Raw genomic sequence first — 18279 nt, 5'->3', positions numbered from 1 at the left:
TTGTGACTTATAGCGTCCTCGATCACCCGCACCGGTGCGCACCGGGGCGCCTTGGTGCGCACTTTCATCCTCGATCAACCGCACCGGTGCGCACCGACCATCCTCGATCACCGGAAGCGCACCGTGCTGGAGCGGTTTTCTGTTGCCCCGTCTCGCACCGAGAAAATCGGCGGTGCGCCGGGGTGCAATCCCAGCAAGCAATGCGGGACGCGCGCGCGCACTGCCGACTGCAGAGCGCGGACGCTCTGGCCCGATAGCTGCGGTTGCAACGGAGTTCAAGGAGTTAGCTAATGGAGATGTCGGCAATGAGAAAGGAAGCGCTGCTAGTTGCCGCAATCGATGAGCTTTTTGCAAGTTCGTTTGACAGCGAAGACGACATGCTGATCGACCTCGTCCAAAAACAATGTGGTGAAGAGCGGCCGAAAGTGGACAGGTTCGTTGAACGGGTCGTCAGGAACGGGTCGTCAGGATTAATGATAAAATGTATTGGTGTTTGCTTGCAACCAGGTATGCCGGAGCACGCAGTTTGTCAAGGTTCGAGCGCTTGCCGCAGATGCTCAGCACCTGCAAACAACAAAATGTGCGCGTGCGCGTTTTCGCGCACGTCTTGCGCGCCAGGGGCAAAGTAGCGCTGCATGCAAGCACCCTGCAATGGGTGCAGTTTTGTCCTCGATGTTGACCCTCCGCAGTGCGCCACCACGGCGGTGCAAGGCGCACCATTCTGGTTTCGGGGCAACCCCGGGGCAAGGTGATCGAGGACGCTATTATACATAGATAGCGCTGGCTTTCCGAGCATTCTTTCTAATTCCCACATTTTTCTTTCCATCTCCTTCACCTCCTTTCCCACACTAGAACCACGTTGGACCCCCTCCCTCGGCTGTAGGTATCTATACCTCAGCTTTTTTCCTTCCCATCGACAAGAATCTCCTTCTCTCTCTGCTCGTTCTGGTCCACTTTGTGTTCAAACTTCTCATATGTATAGATATTTGTACACTTTTCCTGCCCACCTTTTTTCCTCCAGTGCTGGGAGTCTCTGTTCATATTTTAGCTTACTTATTGCCTCTCTACCTTCGAATGACGTCCATCCCATGTCCCCCTGCACTCCCTCATTAGGGGTGTTCCCGTGCGGTCCTAAGGCCAACCTGCCTACACTTCTCTGTCTTGTTTTCATGCACGCCTGAACTTCCGATTTCATGCACAGTACTGAATTTCCGAATGTGAGGCCGGGTACCATAACCCCTTTCCATACGCCCCTAACCACCTCGTACCTATTATAGTTCCATAGTGCCTTGTGTTTCATTACAGCCGAGTTCCTTTTCACTCTTTCAATCATAATTTTTTCATGTTCTTCCAAGTACTTTTTGCCCTCGTTTAGCCATATGCCCAAATAATTGTATTTTTCAACGTGATCAATCTTAGTGCTTTGTATTTCCAATGGTTCCCCCCTTTCTTCATTGTATACTATTATCCCAGACTTCTCTCTACTGAATTGCAGTCCCAATTTTTCTCCCTCCTCTCCACACATGCTCATTAGTTCCTGTAGCCCTACTCAGGTGTCAGCAAGCAGTACAATATCATCTGCATACATCAGCCCGGCTAGTACTTGAGCTACCTTCTGCCCTTCCAGCATATAGCTTATGTCGGTTCCTATTGTGCTCTGTTCTAGTCTCTTTTCCATTTGGCTCGTGTAAATCATAAAAAGCAGGGGCGTCAATGGACAGCCCTGTCTGAGACCTCTTCTTATTTTAGCTGGCTTTGTAGTTTCCCCCTCCCATGTTATCTCTACCTCAGTATCAGTATAAACTTGTTGTAGCAACCCAATCACCTTTCTATCTAGACCATGTTCCATGTTATCTCTACCTCAGTATCTGTATAAACTTGTTGTAGGAACCCAATCACCTTTCTATCTAGACCATGTTCCCTCAACTGGCTCCATAACTTTTCTCGGTTTACATTATCATAGGCTCCTCTAATGTCTAAAAAAGCTATCCATAGTGGTTTCTGCCTGGCTGCCGCTATCTCTATGCACTGTATTATAAGAAATAAATTATCATCTAGCCTTCTGTTCCTTCTAAATTCATTCTGCAGCTCTCCCAAGATCTCTTCACGTTCAGCCCATTCCTCCATTCTCATTTTCACCATCTGCATTGCTACTCTGTATATGAGTGACGTGACAGTTATTGGCCTGTAGGATTTAATGTTGTCCTTGCTTCCCTTACCTTTGTAAAATAATATAATTCTGCTTGATTTCCAGTCCTGTGGAACATCTCTCCCTACAACTATTTGTTCGATAAGTTGTCGTAATTTTAATTTACTTTTCTGGCTTAATATGCTTACAGTTTCATAGGTATGTCATCAGATCCTGTCGCTGTTCCCACGGGGACCTTGTGTTCAATTCTGTCCCATTCCTTACTTGTCATCCCTCTGTTCTCCTCCTCTAATTCTGTCCTGCTGTTGTCATTGTTCTCCATTCCGCTACCTTCTGGCTCTGCAAATGCTGCCTCTATTGTTAACCTAATATATTCCCGAGCTTCCTCTCCCTCTACCTTTGTTCCTTCTGGTGTGGTCAGTGAGTGCTGAACCACCTCTGTCTTCTTACTCTGTTGCCTTATGTGTTCCCAAAATTTCTTAGAGGCATTTCTGTCTTTTTTTCGTATCTCTAACATCCACTGTACCCCAACTTTTGCTATGTTGGCTTGAATTAATGCCAATGCTTCTATTTTCATTGCAAGGTACTCCTCCCATTTTGTCTCCACTTCTTCTGGTGTGGCTCCCCTTTTCTTCGCTGCTCTGTGTTTCCTGCACGCATCCTTGCGTTGCTCTATGGCCTCCTTAACTTCTCGGTCCCACCAGCTTTTCGGTTTATATTTTCGCTGCTTACTTCCTAGTTTCCTAATCTGTCCCTTCTCTAGCTCTCGTTTAAAAATACCTATTAACTCGTCGTATGTCCATGCCCTTTGCGGTTGCTTGGATACCATGCTTTCAATGTTTTTCGCCACTTCTTGTAGCAGCCTGTCATTCAATTTGCTCATACCTTTCCTTTCTTTAGTTTCTACCAGTGGTACTGTCCTTCAAAAACTGATTTTGATTCGTTTGTGATCACTCCCCAGACTTTTTATACCTTCCTCATCAATTTCCATACATCCCAACCGTTCATGCAGCTTGTGGGACATTAGGCAGTAGTCGATTGTCGAGTGGGTGTTATTTCTTTCCCATGTTATCTTCCCGTCACATTTAATTTCAGTATAAACTATTACAAAATCATGAGCCTCACAAAAATCTACTAACATCTGCCATTTGCATCTGTCGCCCCGTCAAAGTATTCCAAATGTGCATTCATGTCCCCTAGGATGATTATCTCCCATTTCATAGCTAACTCCCTGATGTCCTACATTTGAAATGTTTTGCATTCTCCTCTTTTGACTCATTCCCCGTTTTCAGATACACAACTCCCAGGATTGTCTCAACATTCTCTACGATGCCCTTGAGCCACATGTGCTCACTGCAGCTCTCCCTTACCCTTTTCCAGTCCTGTCCCTTCACTAGCGCCCCAAGGCCTCCTCCTCTGCGTTCTTTCCTTTTTCTGTTGAACCCTACCCAGGTGTATCCTGCAATGAATGGTGGCTCCTCCTCATCTCTTAAATGGGTTTCGGCAACTCCATATACCTGAAAATTTTCCGTTTGTAATTGTTCTTCTATTTCGTCCCACTTAACGCGATTTCTTCCCCCCCTGCATGTTGATGAACCCCACATTTACTGCCTTCCTCTTCCGTGCTCCTGTCCTGCTCCCCCTCCCCTGTCCTTTATCTGTTATGTTTTGGCATGCAGGGTTGCCCTGCGTGCCTGCAAAAAAGCCTGAGCCCTACGACCCACCCTCGTTCCTACCTGCCATCCTGCAGGTGTAGTGTAGTGAATGCCATCCCGGCCGAAAGGGGGGAAGTTTCCCCCCCCGATCATTCTGTTCACCTCCACCACATCACACCTGAGGGCTCACTCCAACTCCCTAATCATTACATTGGCCGCCACAACCTGTTCTTCAATGAAAGGGGCCTGTCCCCTGACCTCTGGGACTACACAGGGCAATGTGCACCGCACCGCCTCAGAGGTCGCCCTTAATTTCGCCACTCCCTCTTGAATCTGGCTGCCCAGCATTCGCCCCCTATTCTGCAGGACGTCATTCACCCCAGCGTGCAAAATTACCAGGTTTTTTCCCTCTGTTTTCATTCAGTTTGTTTTTGGCTCTCTCCGCCACAGCTTCGAATCGAGCCCCCGGCATGCATTCGACCTTCACCCGTCTGTCATACTGCACTGTACTGAGGAGTGCTGATTGCATTCGCGATACGTTGGAGCTTCCAATGACCCAGACCTTTCTGTCTTCAAGCAAATCTTGCCTCCCTCCTGTCTCTGGGCAGGGTGTTCTCTCCCCTCCTGTCGTCTCATCCCTCTGTACCTGTGTCTCCCACGGTCCCCACGTTAACGTGTCCGCCCCCCATTCTGCTCCACTGGATGATCCTCCCGCTTCCTTTTCCTTCAATCCCTGCTGTGCCTCCCTCTCAGCTTCTCTCTCTCTCTCATCTCTTTCAATTGTTTGGCCTTTCCAACGCGGCCTTTTCCAACACGGAGGAAGGAAACTGAGGAGAGGCCCTGACGTCACTCTTTGTGAAGCTAAAGTGAAGCCGGAAGTTGGCGTTGTTCATGGCGTTGCTCCACCTATCGGGCCAGCTCTCCTCTCTTGTTTACATCTCTCGCGAAACCACGCCGCGCTACGCGCAACCGTACTGCTCGGCCGCGCGCGCTCCGCAGCAATACTAAACAATCGGTAGCACGTTAGCATGATTCCGCCAAAGAGGGCAAAATTTCCCGCGGATATTCCTTCGTCCGTTGCCGTTGCCATGGCGCGGTACATTGCGTACAGCGTTGCATGCGCGTTCATTTCACGAACTTTAGTTCCTCCTGTCCCCCCTGGCCACAGCAACATCCGGGAGAGTACGGTCCAGATAACGCAGCGCAAAAAAACACGGAGACCAACGCAAACCTGCCCGCACGGCGCCTTTGCCACGGTACGAAACCTACGGAGCAACACGTGTGAGCGCACAGAACCAAAACAAAGGCGCCATTGTGGCCTGTAAGGCCTGGCCGCTACGGCAAAGAAATAAAAAATCGGCCGTGTCTGCTGTGACCGGGGCCAGTGCCTCCTTTACTAGACGCCTGCCGCGTGAGCTGAGAAGCTGGTTCTTGCCCCTCTCCTCTTTACTCTTCCCCACCCGGGTTAACCCGGGTCGGCTGCGAGCGCTAGCTGCGGTGGCCGCTGCAAGCCTAAATCACGTAGCCCAGCCTCCGAGATTTTAGCGGCGTTTGTTGCGATCCCGGAGGCACAGGACCCGCGGTCTCTCGTCAAGCCATTGGTCGAGCGCGCGCCAGCCTAGTAATCGTCACTTCCTTCATCCACTTCAAGTGGCACGCCCACGTGCACGGACAACCACCTTCGCAGCCTCCTTTTTCTTCCGTACCGCTATGGTGGCTAGAGGGGGGTAGTGTGACGGGCGTGAAAATTTATCCACCGCTAGGGGCGCTGCTGTATTCACAGGTGCCACGTTTGCGACGGCCGGCCACTGACTAGGCTCCGCCGGCTGCGTTGACGCTTCCCTGCGTTGACGCTGTCACTGTCGTCTGTGAAATTTGTGTGCAGTGTTCGGTCGTCGGGTTGCCACACGAGGAATGGACTCTGCAGATTGAGACTGTTGGATTTAGCGAACCATGCCGTGAAGCCGCTCAAGTACGTGCTTCGTACCTGGATGCAAAGGCGGGTATCGATCTTCCTCGCAAAAGTTTTTTTGTGTTTAAAGCCCCAACTAATCTCTTGCGAAGGGAGCAATGGGCCCGAAATATTAAACGGGCTGACAAAGAGCTTACCAACGACAGCGTGGTTTGTGAACGGCACTTCGACGAAAGATTCGTTGAAAGGACCTACCGGCACACAATCAACGGTGAGGTTGTAGAATTGCCTCGCGATCGTCCGCGTCTGAAAGAAGACGCCGTGCCTACTGTGTTCCCTGACGCACCTAAGTATTTTACGAAGAAAGCTCCGATGAAAAGGAAAGAGAGAAATATATGTGAGCAGCGTGGACCTGTTGCAAAACGGCAAAAGCTTAATTAATGCAATCAATAGGCAAGACGCCCAGCAAGAAGACGCCGCAGCGCACACGCAGCTACGCCAGGAGCCAGATATACCAGATATCATTGCCTCAGATAAGCAGCAGGCCGTGGAACTTGAGCATGTGTGTCATAATCTCCGCCTACCTGATGCAACATGGAATAAGGTAACGCTTCCAAGTGAACGTGACAGTGTTTTCTTCGGAGTCTGTGCGCTCGAAGGCGAGCAGGTTGACCACATATTGCTGCCCAAGTTAGTGAAATTCAAGTCGGAAAGCAACCAACCGGAATCATTGTGTTGCTCTGTATTTCTCAGGGGCCAACTGCGCTCACAGTGCACTGTTTCTTCGCCGGAGGAAGTGCAGTCAGTGCTCGTCAGCACGGATGCACTTGTATATTGTGTGGAGGCTGCGGCATGAAATCAGAGAAGCAAGGACGATATATATCGTTTGCTGGGTGTTACTTTTCCAACAAGTGCACTTACGTATGTGAAAGCAAAGGCCTCTGCATTCATTGCAAATACCTGAGAAAACTGCTGCAGAATCAACTTTCACGAAAGCGGCGGAACGGGGGAATATCCAAGCGTCTGAAGAAGCATGCTAACACACGCCGCAGCTTGCGTAGTGCTCAGAAAAAACTGCTGAATGCAGAACGGGACCTAGCAGCGATGCGTCAGGCAAATCAAAAAATCGCCGATGAGGTGCTTAGCGCCCGCATTAAAAGCTTGCCTGAAAAGCAACAAATGGCTGTCAGGGCCTGCTTCCAGGCTGCTACAAGAAAATCAACATCTGGGATGTTGTACGAGAAAGAATGGATATTAGAATGTGTGCTTCTGCGGATGAGAAGCCCTAAACTGTATGAACAGCTCCGTAAGCAAAAAGTTATTATCTTGCCCAGTCGTATACGAGACATCATTGAAGATATGTTAGAAATTGGTGATCTTTATGGGGCTAGGTCTACACTGCAGTGTCTGAACACTGACCACAGTAGCTACGTAATTGAGAAAAGCGATAGCCATGTTATTTTTTGCATTGCTGGCTATGTTGCAAGAAAGTTCAACAAAAAAAGCTGCTGCACTGAGTGCATTTCTACCCTTGCCAGAAAGAAAACCGAAGCCGGAGTGAAACCAAACAGTGAACTGGTCAACCACTTTGACAAGGGAGGATTGTTGTATCCTTGTGAAAATCTGGCCAAACTGGTAGAGACCCTAGAGGCTGCGTTTACTTTCTTTTTTTTCTGCTGAAAAACTGCATTCCTTCAGCATCCATGATTTCATGCAGTTCTTAGCAGGCATCAAACTGGGTCGAGTTGGCTATGATGTTCACAGCAAAGAACTGACGGCAAAAATAGTGCAGTTTTACATACTCACACGTATGCACTTCTTGACAAAGGCTTTAAATAAAGACAGGACTGCCCAAAGGGAGCGACAGAAGCATTTGAAGTTGAGGAGGTGCAGGTAATTTGACCTCCCCCGAATGTGATGAAAAAAACATGTGAAGAGAAATGTGTGATGAATAAACATGTTTTTCAACTTCCCTTACGTGTATTGAGTGTGCATATAAAGTGAATGATAGTGTATAAAGGAGAGAAAAAGTTAAAAGATAATAAATGAAGATGTTCGGTGTAACAGACACCTGACTATAGCATTGCAATTTCTACTCTAAAATATAAGCTCTCCAAGCAAAAGGGAAAGAGAAAATTAGATTTAAATGATTTGAACACTGAACAAAACCTTTGCGAGCGAAAATAAACGCTACACGCGAACCATTGCTTCTTATAAGAGAAAATATTAAGCAGTTAAACACTCCAAATATTAAACACTCCAAACAAAGCGCACAGAGAAAAAAACACTCAAAACAGTTTGACTATGCGCTCAGATTAGTGGATTAATTCAGGTGAATTCGGTGAAACATGTCAAAACCGCGGTCAATGCTGAGAAACATTCAATTATAAAATAAATGCCAGTTGCGTCGATCAGAAACGTGGTCTTTGTTTACGTTAAGCAGCATCATTTAAGATCTCAAACGCATCTGTTTCAATGAACTAACAAAATCACTAGTTCATGCCCTGTTAACGCGACCTGTAATTATTGAAAACAAGGTGAAAGTAAACACATGCGGCCCAACGCGAAACCGGCCAGCGCCGCTGGCACCTGCCGCGCAGCCAGCGCCGTCTACCGGGGCCGCCATCTTTCATCACAAATTTGTGCACCCCTCCGCTCTCGCCCGTCACACTACCCCCCTCTAGCCACCATAGTACCGCCACAGACTGGAATGGCCTTCCCGCCAACATCGCTAATACGACTTGTCCATCTTCGTTCACCGAACTTGTAACCGACCATTTTTTTAAATAATTATTTCTGACGATGTTTTGCTTACTTATAAAAACCCACCCCTTATGTAATGCCCCTACGGGGGACCTTTAAGGTAATAAACTGAACTGAACTGAACTGAACAAGAAGTGGGTCGGCTGCGAGCGCCGTCTCTCCGCGACTACCCTGAACCAACGTTACTAGACCACGGCCGGACTCGAGCGGCAGCGGCGCGCGTCCGCTGCCGCTCGAGTCCGGCCGTGACTAGACTAGGTTCAGTTGTAAAACTCTCCGTAGGCACCGTACATTGCGGGTGCCCCCATGGTTCCCCCTTTTCTTGGTTTGCCTCCAGAGGGCGGGAGCACCGCAGGTAGCTCTACGTGGCACAGCTGTGCGTTGGCGAAGCGGCTCGGGTCCTCTGACTTCGCAACTTACGTACTCAGCAAGTGTTTTCATCGATGCGTTTTTAAATGTTTGTATAGTCTCGCGTTTAGGAAATTGATTAAAAAACTTTACGTAGCGGTGAAAATGCTGCGGCGCTGCCCCAGAGTGCGTTGTGGAGTCCTTAGTCCAGGGCCTCAGCAGCCGCGGCCGTCCACTGTGCTCTATATTAATCAGCTGCTGCTGATGAGTAGCTGTAAGTAGCTGAGTAGTAGTTGTAATCAGCTGTTGCTACTTAGTACTAGTTAATTATTAATGCGAACGCATGGTATGACTCATGAGGCGATGTTAGCGCGACCACACGATGGTCCAAAAAATGTCACGGGAGCCCAAGCGAACCAATCGAGGCAGTTCACGACGCCAGTTAAGGTAGAGGGAATTAGGCGAAGTTAATTAAGGCACAGTTAATTAAAATAGAGTTGAGGCACTCGAACACACGACCATTGGGGGAACCTTTCGAACCCGCGACCGTTGGCGTCAATCAGGGCGATGTTAATTGAGACCCAGTTTCTAAGATATAGTTAAGGCACTCGAAACCACGACCTTTGGTTTCATTAAGGCGCAGTTAATCAATGTAGATATAATTAAGGTACAGGTTTAATTACGATAGAGTTCATTACGACACTCGAACGCACGAGCATTGGTAGAAGTCGAACCCACTTACTTTCGTGGTAATTAAGGCGAAGTTAATTAATGTATAGCTAATTAGGGCACTCGAAACCGCGGTCGTTGGTGACAGTTGAAGCCTCGACCTTTGGTGGTGGAAATGAATTACCTAACTAGGCAAATTACTTAATTAATTCGTCAATTATTTATTAAACGAACATTGATTAGGCAATGATTAATTAGTACATTACGCATTACCTAACTAGGTGGATTAAAAATAATTTAAATATCTCTACGCGACGGCAAACAACATTACCTTGGTTGTGTCCAGCTACGCGGCATTCGCATATTTTAAAGCTCTGGCTGAATTCAGTTAGCTGGGACACACGGTATATACATTCTCTCAGCACTTCATTTTGGGATGAAAAAAAAATGAAGCTAGCACTATTTCTTTCATCAGAGCACCACATCCACAAGTGCAATGTTGAAACCTACGTGAGCTTTGCTCGCTTGCGAGCAGACTTGCACATTCAAAGTAGGTTCTCGCTGGAGGAACGGAGCATAAATATGCGTTCGCGTCACCAAATGAAATTGGATGACACGGCCCGTAAACTCTTCAAAATGCACACGGCATTTAAAACGCACTAGAGTGTCGCAAAAATGCACCGAGACTGCAGCAAAACAGGCATGTTTACAACGCGCCAAAATAAATAAACAGTCACAGAAGACCTAACAAACTTAGAGAAGGGAAACTGTACCTTCCACAGTGCAACGAAAATAAGCGTAGCAGTGGCATCGTGAACTAAAGTATGCGACCACAGACGGCGCTGTACAACAGGAAACGGACCCACTAGTTAATTTTGTAGTCACGGGAAGACTACAAATGAAGCTGTGCAGGGGGATATGGGCTGGACTAGTTTTGAAGTGAGGGAAGCTCGCAGTAAAATTGAGTATGAAGAACGGCTGAGGAATATGGAAGAAAGTAAATGAGCTGGGAGAGTGTTCAGGTATCTGTACAGGCAAAACATTGATTCACAGTTGAGGAAAAGAACTAGGAAGCTTACCAGCAAGTATGCGGCCTGTGGGGTGGGCAATTAACACAGCAACAAGGAAGGTCAAGCGGAAAGTCAGAGAGGGTGAATTAATCTCATGGGTGGCGGCAATGGAAAAGAAACCTGCCGTGAGTAACTACTTAAGAGGAAAAAACGAAATCAGGAAAGAAACTATTTATGATAACTCAAAGGGAAGCTCATTACTTTTCGAAGCGAGATCGGGATGCCTTAGAACACGCACCTATAAAGCGAGATATAAGAAGGAAGAAGAAGCATGTGCTTGCTGCGGTAAAGCTAGGGAAACGACGGAGCATATTTTATTAAAATGTGAAGACGTCTACCCAGCGGTCGATTTAGGCACCACTGGCCTCCTTGAAGCCCTTGGGTTCAGCGGGAGCAGTGGTAAGCAAACAGGTCCGCAATAGACATTAGCAAGAGGCGATTGGAGGATTGGTGGAAGAAAAGTAGGGAAACAACAAAAGACGGAGACGTACAAAAGCACAATTCGCAATAGGGGATCAGAAAGTTTGGACGCGGTAGTTCATAGTGTTTTTTGTTGTTTTTTTCTTTTTTCGTTGGTTAACCTAGGTAGGATATTAGGCAGCATAGTAGCAAGAGCTTGGTGGCGCAACCCACCGCCCCGTTCCAAAGGGGACGCTCATAACATCCATCCATTTATCCATCCATCCGGAAACAGTATTTACCAGGTGTTCTGTGGCTTTACTGGAGTCTGGCTGCTGCGCCTCGATCATGCTCCCGCCAGTTTGGTTGCTGTGTGGCAAACGTAGCGCCTACGTAGGCGCTACGTTTGCCACACAGCAACCAAACTGGCGGGAGCACGATCGAGGCGCAGCAGAATATATGTAGCGCTGAGTCATATCGAGTTAAGGCACACTCTGAACTGACTTTTAAGGGCATCCCGAACGGTTTTCGTTTATTTCGCCGCCGTTACCCCGAGTTGTGCCTCCGCGCTCCAGCTGTTGCATTTCGTGTAGGGCTACTGACAGAATGCGGTTTCCAGGTGGCACGATGGCCTCGACTGGAATAAACGCACACGACACCAAAGATTGAGTAAGCTTGAAAATATTTTATTTGCATTTTACAAGTACAACAAAAAGCACACGTCTACGCATCCACACAAACGCGGTTACATAGTCAAGAACATAGTCAAGAAATGGCTCATTAATAAGGGTAGCACAAACGCACAAGAAAGAAGACCTAAGCTACAGAACGTACGGTCGGCTGCTAAGTATAATAATTTCTCTGTCACCGCGTGTCACTTTTATACAGCATCTTTACAGCACTACCAGGCCGGGTAGTTTGGCGGAAAGAACGCAACAGCTTACGGCCGTCAGCTGCCTCTTCTTTACGGGTGTCATAATTATCCTAATCTCCGCATCAACGTCATGCAAGTCCGCATACAGGTATCTGTATCTGAACCATATGTGCCAGCTTAATACATGTGTAGTGAAATTATGATAACCACTGCGTCTTATCAAACATGTATTGGTTTTGCAAATGCGCATTACAGCTGACAAAACGACATACTGTAAGTGAAGCACAAGAGAACAAGGACAAAAGGAGGATACAACACTTGAAGAAGAAATGAAGAATCAGTAGGCGTACAGCAAACAAGCGATGACGGAGAACACACAATGATGAATCGGGTGTTCTGTGACATCGGTTTGCGTACTTACGGTGTTATGGAGATCAACGGCATAAAAACGTACATTCAAGCGTACTCCCTCAACTTCCGCCGCATTCATTATGATAATCAACGCCTAAACAAAATGAGGCACTATTTTTTCCCAAGAGTAGACCTCTTTATAGCAAGTCTATGTATGACTAGCAAACGAAACCAGCATGCTTTTCGAAAATGTTTTACCGCCGTAGTATTCGAACGCCAACGGCCAGGAAACACATCGATACCAATAGGATGTCGGTGGTTAATCAAGTACAAAAACCTTGACGCTATGACTCCAAAGCAGCTTCAACAATGAAATGTTTAATAAATCAACTGCCTATATTTGCTTGAGGTAAAAAAACATCCTTAGACATCTCGATTGTTTATGTTAATGGTTTATGTAAAGTAAAGAATTCAGCATGTTTAGCGCCCCTAGCAGAAAAAGCACAAACTAAAGTATGCGATCAAATTACAGTAGCTCCACTTGCGCGCTTACGCTGAAATGCCTCGATTGATTTTTCGCCCTCTGTGGCCATTTGTTGAACTTGAGAGTGGGCGGGGCCTGGTACAGTGCTTAGTGCGCGTGCGCGCCGTGCTGACCGAGCAAAGTGCCACAGCAGCGCCACGAAAGGCGAGGATCGGTGGTGGGTCCACGCAGTCACGGGAGTTTGGAAACTGAATCTAGTCTAGTAACGTTGTCCTGAACTACGGGAACCTCCACTCCGATGGGAAGACTAGCGACGCGGCAGGCATCTAGTAAAGGAGGCATTGCCGGGGCACAGCAGACGAAAGGTGCCCGAAATGTCTACGTTCACCTATGACGTCACGTCCGCTGTAGCCCATGATGTCACATCTGCTAATTTCAATGGCGTCTGTCTTACGGAGCCGGCTGCGCTGCGAAGCGGTCCGTATTCCGTGCCCACTTAGAGCGTGAGTAATTCATCTTTCCACGCTATATGCGTGTAATAAAGGATTGGGGCTGTGAGCTGTTTGATGCGTTACCATTAGGTACCTTGTGCGCATATTTTGTCTCCTGGCCACGTCAAATTGCAGCCGGCATGTGGAATGGGCCGTGGCATCTTATATGGAGCTGCTCATGTGAGTGGTGTTGCCTCCGTCAGGATTGTCAGTGCGTGCACAGAACTGTTCAGTAGTCTGGTTCAGGGAAGGATGCGAGAAAGTACGAGGACGTAAGAAAACACTGGCATGAGGAGCTGTTTCGTCAGATCGCGTTATATACATCGCGCTTTTTTTCCAAGACCATCTCGCTCGAGTGAGAGGATCTTAGAACCGCATTACTGCTGCTTTTTTACAGCTTTGCTGCGGCTCATTTAATCATCACCTGCATTCTTTATATAATACAAATGGCATCGCTGCGCGGAAGAGCGTCTCTTGAAGTTTCCAAACAAGAGCCAATGCCGCCGTGCCTGCTGCATACACGCTTACCTTTCTTAGCGCAGTTAAGACGCGGCACTAGCTCTGCTACTGCGTGATACAGGGTCACTGTGATAAGAAAATTAAAAAGAACAAACGAAATCAATGCAGAAAATGTCAAACGTTGCCAAGCGTGATAAACGGACCTGCCTCGCTAGATGAGTTGAAGAAATCGGCGTCCTGAAGTCAGGTTCGCCGCAGTAGACTAGTGTTACGCGGTGAAGCATGTCAGAACTGAAGAGTGACCGCTTTCACCGACATATATAATATGTGTCCCTTAATGATGTACGCGTGCACCTGCCGTCTCCTGTTACATTACGCGCGCCGAGGCGCCTGAGTGTACTGGCCAGCATTCAGCGCTATTTCGGACGTGGCTGTGATGCTTTGAACCGTTGGTTTGTCGACCTCGTAAGCCAGTTAATGTTTACACGGCCATTTTTTTCTGAACTGTTGATTTCTTCCATAAAGCTACGTAATTTCGTAGTTTCCTGTTCAACTGCTTTGGTCATATGCGAGTCAAGGTGTTCTCTTTAGCCGAGCGCAGTTTTCGAAAGCGAAACGACGCTTTTGCATCAGCATATAGTGCCGTCGCCCATTTACAACACAGTCAATCAATGTCATGTTGTATGTCACTGGGAAACCGCCGAACGCAGGGAACTCACTCGCATGCGGGGAACTGCATAACTAGCCACGGGATTAGCGTGCCTCTTGGGAAGCTGCTTTGCATCAAAGGCCAGGTACCCTTGCTATGATTCACCGCAAAACATTTTGTATGTCTAGCCGCTTAACATATTTGTATTACGGTGAAGCTAACCTTACGGAACCGAATTTCGCAACGCTTTTTAGACTCCTGCATCTCTACCAGCCACTACCAAACGCTTGTCGGTACGTCTCTTGGCAAAGGTCCAGCTAAATCTCCCCTGTTGGGAGTGGGGGGGACTCACGTATATGAAAACTGCGAAGGAAAGCAGTTGCCCTGATGAAGGCATGCTCCCCTGTCGAAACATTTGCACCAGCCTGTTCGACCACCGTTATCACCGCAACTTATTTGTGTGTTGCGGTGAAGTATGCCGATATTGGGAAAGTTTTACGTGAATCTGGAATGTACGGTTTCTGTCAGCGACGAACCTAATGTTCTACTCTCAACAAAGCAGATTTTCGTGGCAGGATGCATGATGTCTTGAGAACTTTTGTTGGCTAAAGCCATACATGCCAGGTTAGCTCTTGTCGCAATAATATGCTTTACCGCAATACACAAGAGCCTCGCTGCAGGAGACGCCCGCCGTAGTTAGCCAAAACCTTACGTGACCGTTCACCGCAACACACCTCCTGTATTGCGGTGAATCGTAATAAAGCACATTTGTCAGTTTAGAATGTAAAGACCCTTGCCCTTCGCTTTTGTAATATTATGACTCAGTTTAATGCAGTTTTATCCCTTTACTTTTTTGTGTACCTGTCACGCTGCCATTATTAAATTTTCCTGTACTTTGTAAGGTGCTGACGTACTTAACATTACATCACAATGAGGCACTGAGTAATTAGTGTTCAAGGACCAGTGTGATAGCTTTTCTCAAGAAAGGTTTGGGTTATGTTGTTGTGAAGGTTTCTTTTTAGAGAGGTAGCTTTCTGAGAAGAAATCAGATGTCAGGAAATAGACCTCAATGGCACAGTAATCTTGGCTGCCTTTTGCTCAAACGTGCCCTAGACATAATTGAGTGATTTGCACTTGCAACTGGACAGCAGCCTTAGCTTGGGAGACCAGTGATACGGCATATTTTATCAAACTAGGTGACACATAGCATTACCAGTCCGAATAGAGACCTGTTTAAATGTTTGTCACCTTTAACACCTAGATTTCCGACCATGAATTCAGAAAAATCTGTAGCACATTTAGAACCTAGATTTTAAGTGCTGTATAAGTTGGCTTCTTGTTCACTGCAGCTGTGCTCGGCTTCTGTCCAAACGGGAGAGCACTTCTGCACAGCTTATTAGGGAACATTCTTATTTACATACCTTCTTTTTATTTATGTCGCCTACAATCACAATCAAATGTTTATAGCACATGAATGTGCTGTGCATGAATCTAACTTACAATGCTATGTTCAACAGCACAGTGCATGTAGCTTGTGTTGGTTCATTCAAGCTAAGCATTGCTACAGCCTTTAACTGTAGGTATCATGGTATGAAAGCAGAGAAATGGATATGCAAAGACAGTTGGGCACATTGAGACATCTTTGTTGTGTGTGAAAAGGTGACAGATACACAATATGGGGAGAACGCATGCACTTTCATATTTTCTCGCACACAAAATAAGCCGGAGGAATAAGGTTTCTTTACTGTGCCATAGAAACTATATGTTTGCTCTCAAGGGTAATTCTGATTCATTGGATATGTTTCTGTGCTGTGTTTATTTTCTTGAGTGTGCTTTAGTTTTTGCACGTTAATGTTTCAAACTCGTTTTTATTTTCACAGACTGAACATCCCATGTCTTGGTTTGACTTCCTGGTACAGGATACTTGCACTTCGCATGGAGTGATGAAGCAGAGCAGTGTACTTTTATTAAATGTGCAGATTTTAGCAGTATAACAGCAGTTCATTAAAAAAACATGTGTGCTGAAAATAAAATGCTCTTACCCACATTCCTCATTGTCTATTTATTTATTTATTAATACTGTCAACCCTCATAGAGGGTCATAACAGAGAGGACAATACAATTACATAAATCAAATATGGACAATGTCAATGTACGTAAAGTTGCTTAACACTTGTCAATTCACAGTGAATAAGATGTTCACTTGAACGCTGTTCAGCACACTTCTGACATTTATCAAAATACGTACAATGAATATCAAGTCGCACATATCACTTGGCACTTCAAAACTAAATCGAAAACTCCCATAAATATGCCTCAGCAGCATTTTCACAGTCGGTGACATCTTTCAGGCTAACAGTAGCGTTTGGCAATTGGTTCCACATTTCTATTGCATCCAGGAAAAATGAGTATCGATATGTATCACTGTTGGTACGGTCCGGCTTTATGACGTAGTCGTAGTTAGTTCGCGGGTATCTTTTGCCTGGAGCATGTAGATATTTGAGCTTATCAATCTTAAGTTGATCCTGCATTATTTGATAAAGCACCTTCAGCCTATATTTTTTCCTACATACCTCAAGAAGATCGAAGTTGCAACGCTGTAACATAAGCGTGACCGATTCCTTCCTTCGGTATGTCGAACAAAGAAAACGCGTCGCCAGACTTTGTATCCTTTCCAACTTCCTCTTAAGCGTCACTTGATGGGGACTCCATAGAATAAAGAACAACTTTAGAGAAGGGAAACTGTACCTTCCACAGTGGTTCGAAAATAAGAAGCGGCAGCGCATGGAACTTAGTGGGGGGCCCGACAGATGGCGCTACTTAAACAGGAAGCGAAAATGTCTTTTTTTTTTTTAGTACAATATTCAATATGGCTGCTTTATACCGGTGCCTGCCGGTGCCGTACGCTGGGTACGCGCCGTGCTAGCCTCACTGGCTTTGCGGCATGCCTCAGCTGCCGCGTTTTAATGGCCAGGAGACTAAAGAGCCTCTACTGACGCCCATACAAACAAGCCACAAGTGAGTGAACAGGACGTGCGACTTTATTGGCAGAAAAGAAGTGCACCTTCTCATACAAGATCAGAAATAAAATTTGCATGTCGAGATGCGCTGAAACTATTAACGCGAGCTCGTAAACTGCTCACTTTCGTCGCCGCACATGGCGATCTGGTAACGAGCGACAATCAGTAGCGCAAGCAAATTGGGCAGTGCACCACCTGTTTGCTTTAACAGTCGCCGTAACTTACATTGCGAAGCAATCGGGTGACGCAAGGCATCTGCTGCCGCAACCAACACAGCGACATGGACTGAACGGCATTTTAGCGTTTCCGCCTTTCCAACCTGCACGTTTCTTTTTGTTCTTTCGGGGGCCGCTAATGTGTAACTCATAGTTGGTGCCCCACATTCTCAATGTGGGCATCACCATTTTGCAGCCAGTTTTGCAGGCCTTTCCACCTATGTGGCTATCAACTTCGGACCATGTAATAACGTGTGCTGTCTCCGCTCACGCCACATCACGGCCGATGAAGGCCCACAAGCATAATTTGCCGGCGGCTGCAGCAAGAAATGTCGAATGGGGAGAGCACCAATTACGGTGCATGTAAATTGGGAGTCTTTGTCGCTGTGTGGACTGTAGGAGCAGATGGTTACCTCGGGAGACTGTTGCCCATGCAGCTAACCAGGTCGCCACATCGAAGAAACAGAACACGGCGACCATTGTCAAATTAGACTGCATTCAATCACCGCATAAGGTTCAGACAATACACTGTACATTGGCCAAGATCCATATGACGACAGTGGGCATTCACGCACTACAAATTGCATACAGCTTATTCAGCTATCCGACTTCAGGCACAGTGCTTGCCTACGTCGCACATGGTGGTCTAGTAACGAGTGACAACCAGCAGCACAAGCAGATTGGACAGTGCCCCACCTGTTTACACTGACAGTCACCGTAACTTGTACTGCGAATCAATCGGGTGACGCAGGCACCTGCTGCCATAGCCAA

General features: G+C 46.9%; 1 long non-coding RNA gene and 1 pseudogene across 2 annotated transcripts; both read left to right on the top strand.

The window, feature by feature from the left end:
- The first annotated feature begins 4274 nt into the window (after positions 1–4274).
- LOC126530697 (uncharacterized) lies at positions 4275–7667 on the top strand (annotated as a pseudogene).
- A 5442-nt stretch (positions 7668–13109) lies between these two features.
- Positions 13110–16320, top strand: LOC140216648 (uncharacterized). Of its 2 annotated transcripts, none has more exons than XR_011893223.1 (2): positions 13110–13177; positions 16154–16320. It is a non-coding gene; the product is annotated as an uncharacterized lncRNA (long non-coding RNA). The 2 variants fall into 2 exon arrangements; XR_011893224.1 differs by having other exon boundaries at positions 13141–13345.
- Positions 16321–18279: the final 1959 nt, after the last annotated feature.

This window comes from Dermacentor andersoni, chromosome 3 (genome assembly GCF_023375885.2).
Source record: "Dermacentor andersoni chromosome 3, qqDerAnde1_hic_scaffold, whole genome shotgun sequence".
Classification (NCBI taxonomy): domain Eukaryota; kingdom Metazoa; phylum Arthropoda; class Arachnida; order Ixodida; family Ixodidae; genus Dermacentor; species Dermacentor andersoni.
Note: the sequence above shows the minus strand (reverse complement) of the source record. Positions and strands in the feature narration are given on the sequence as shown.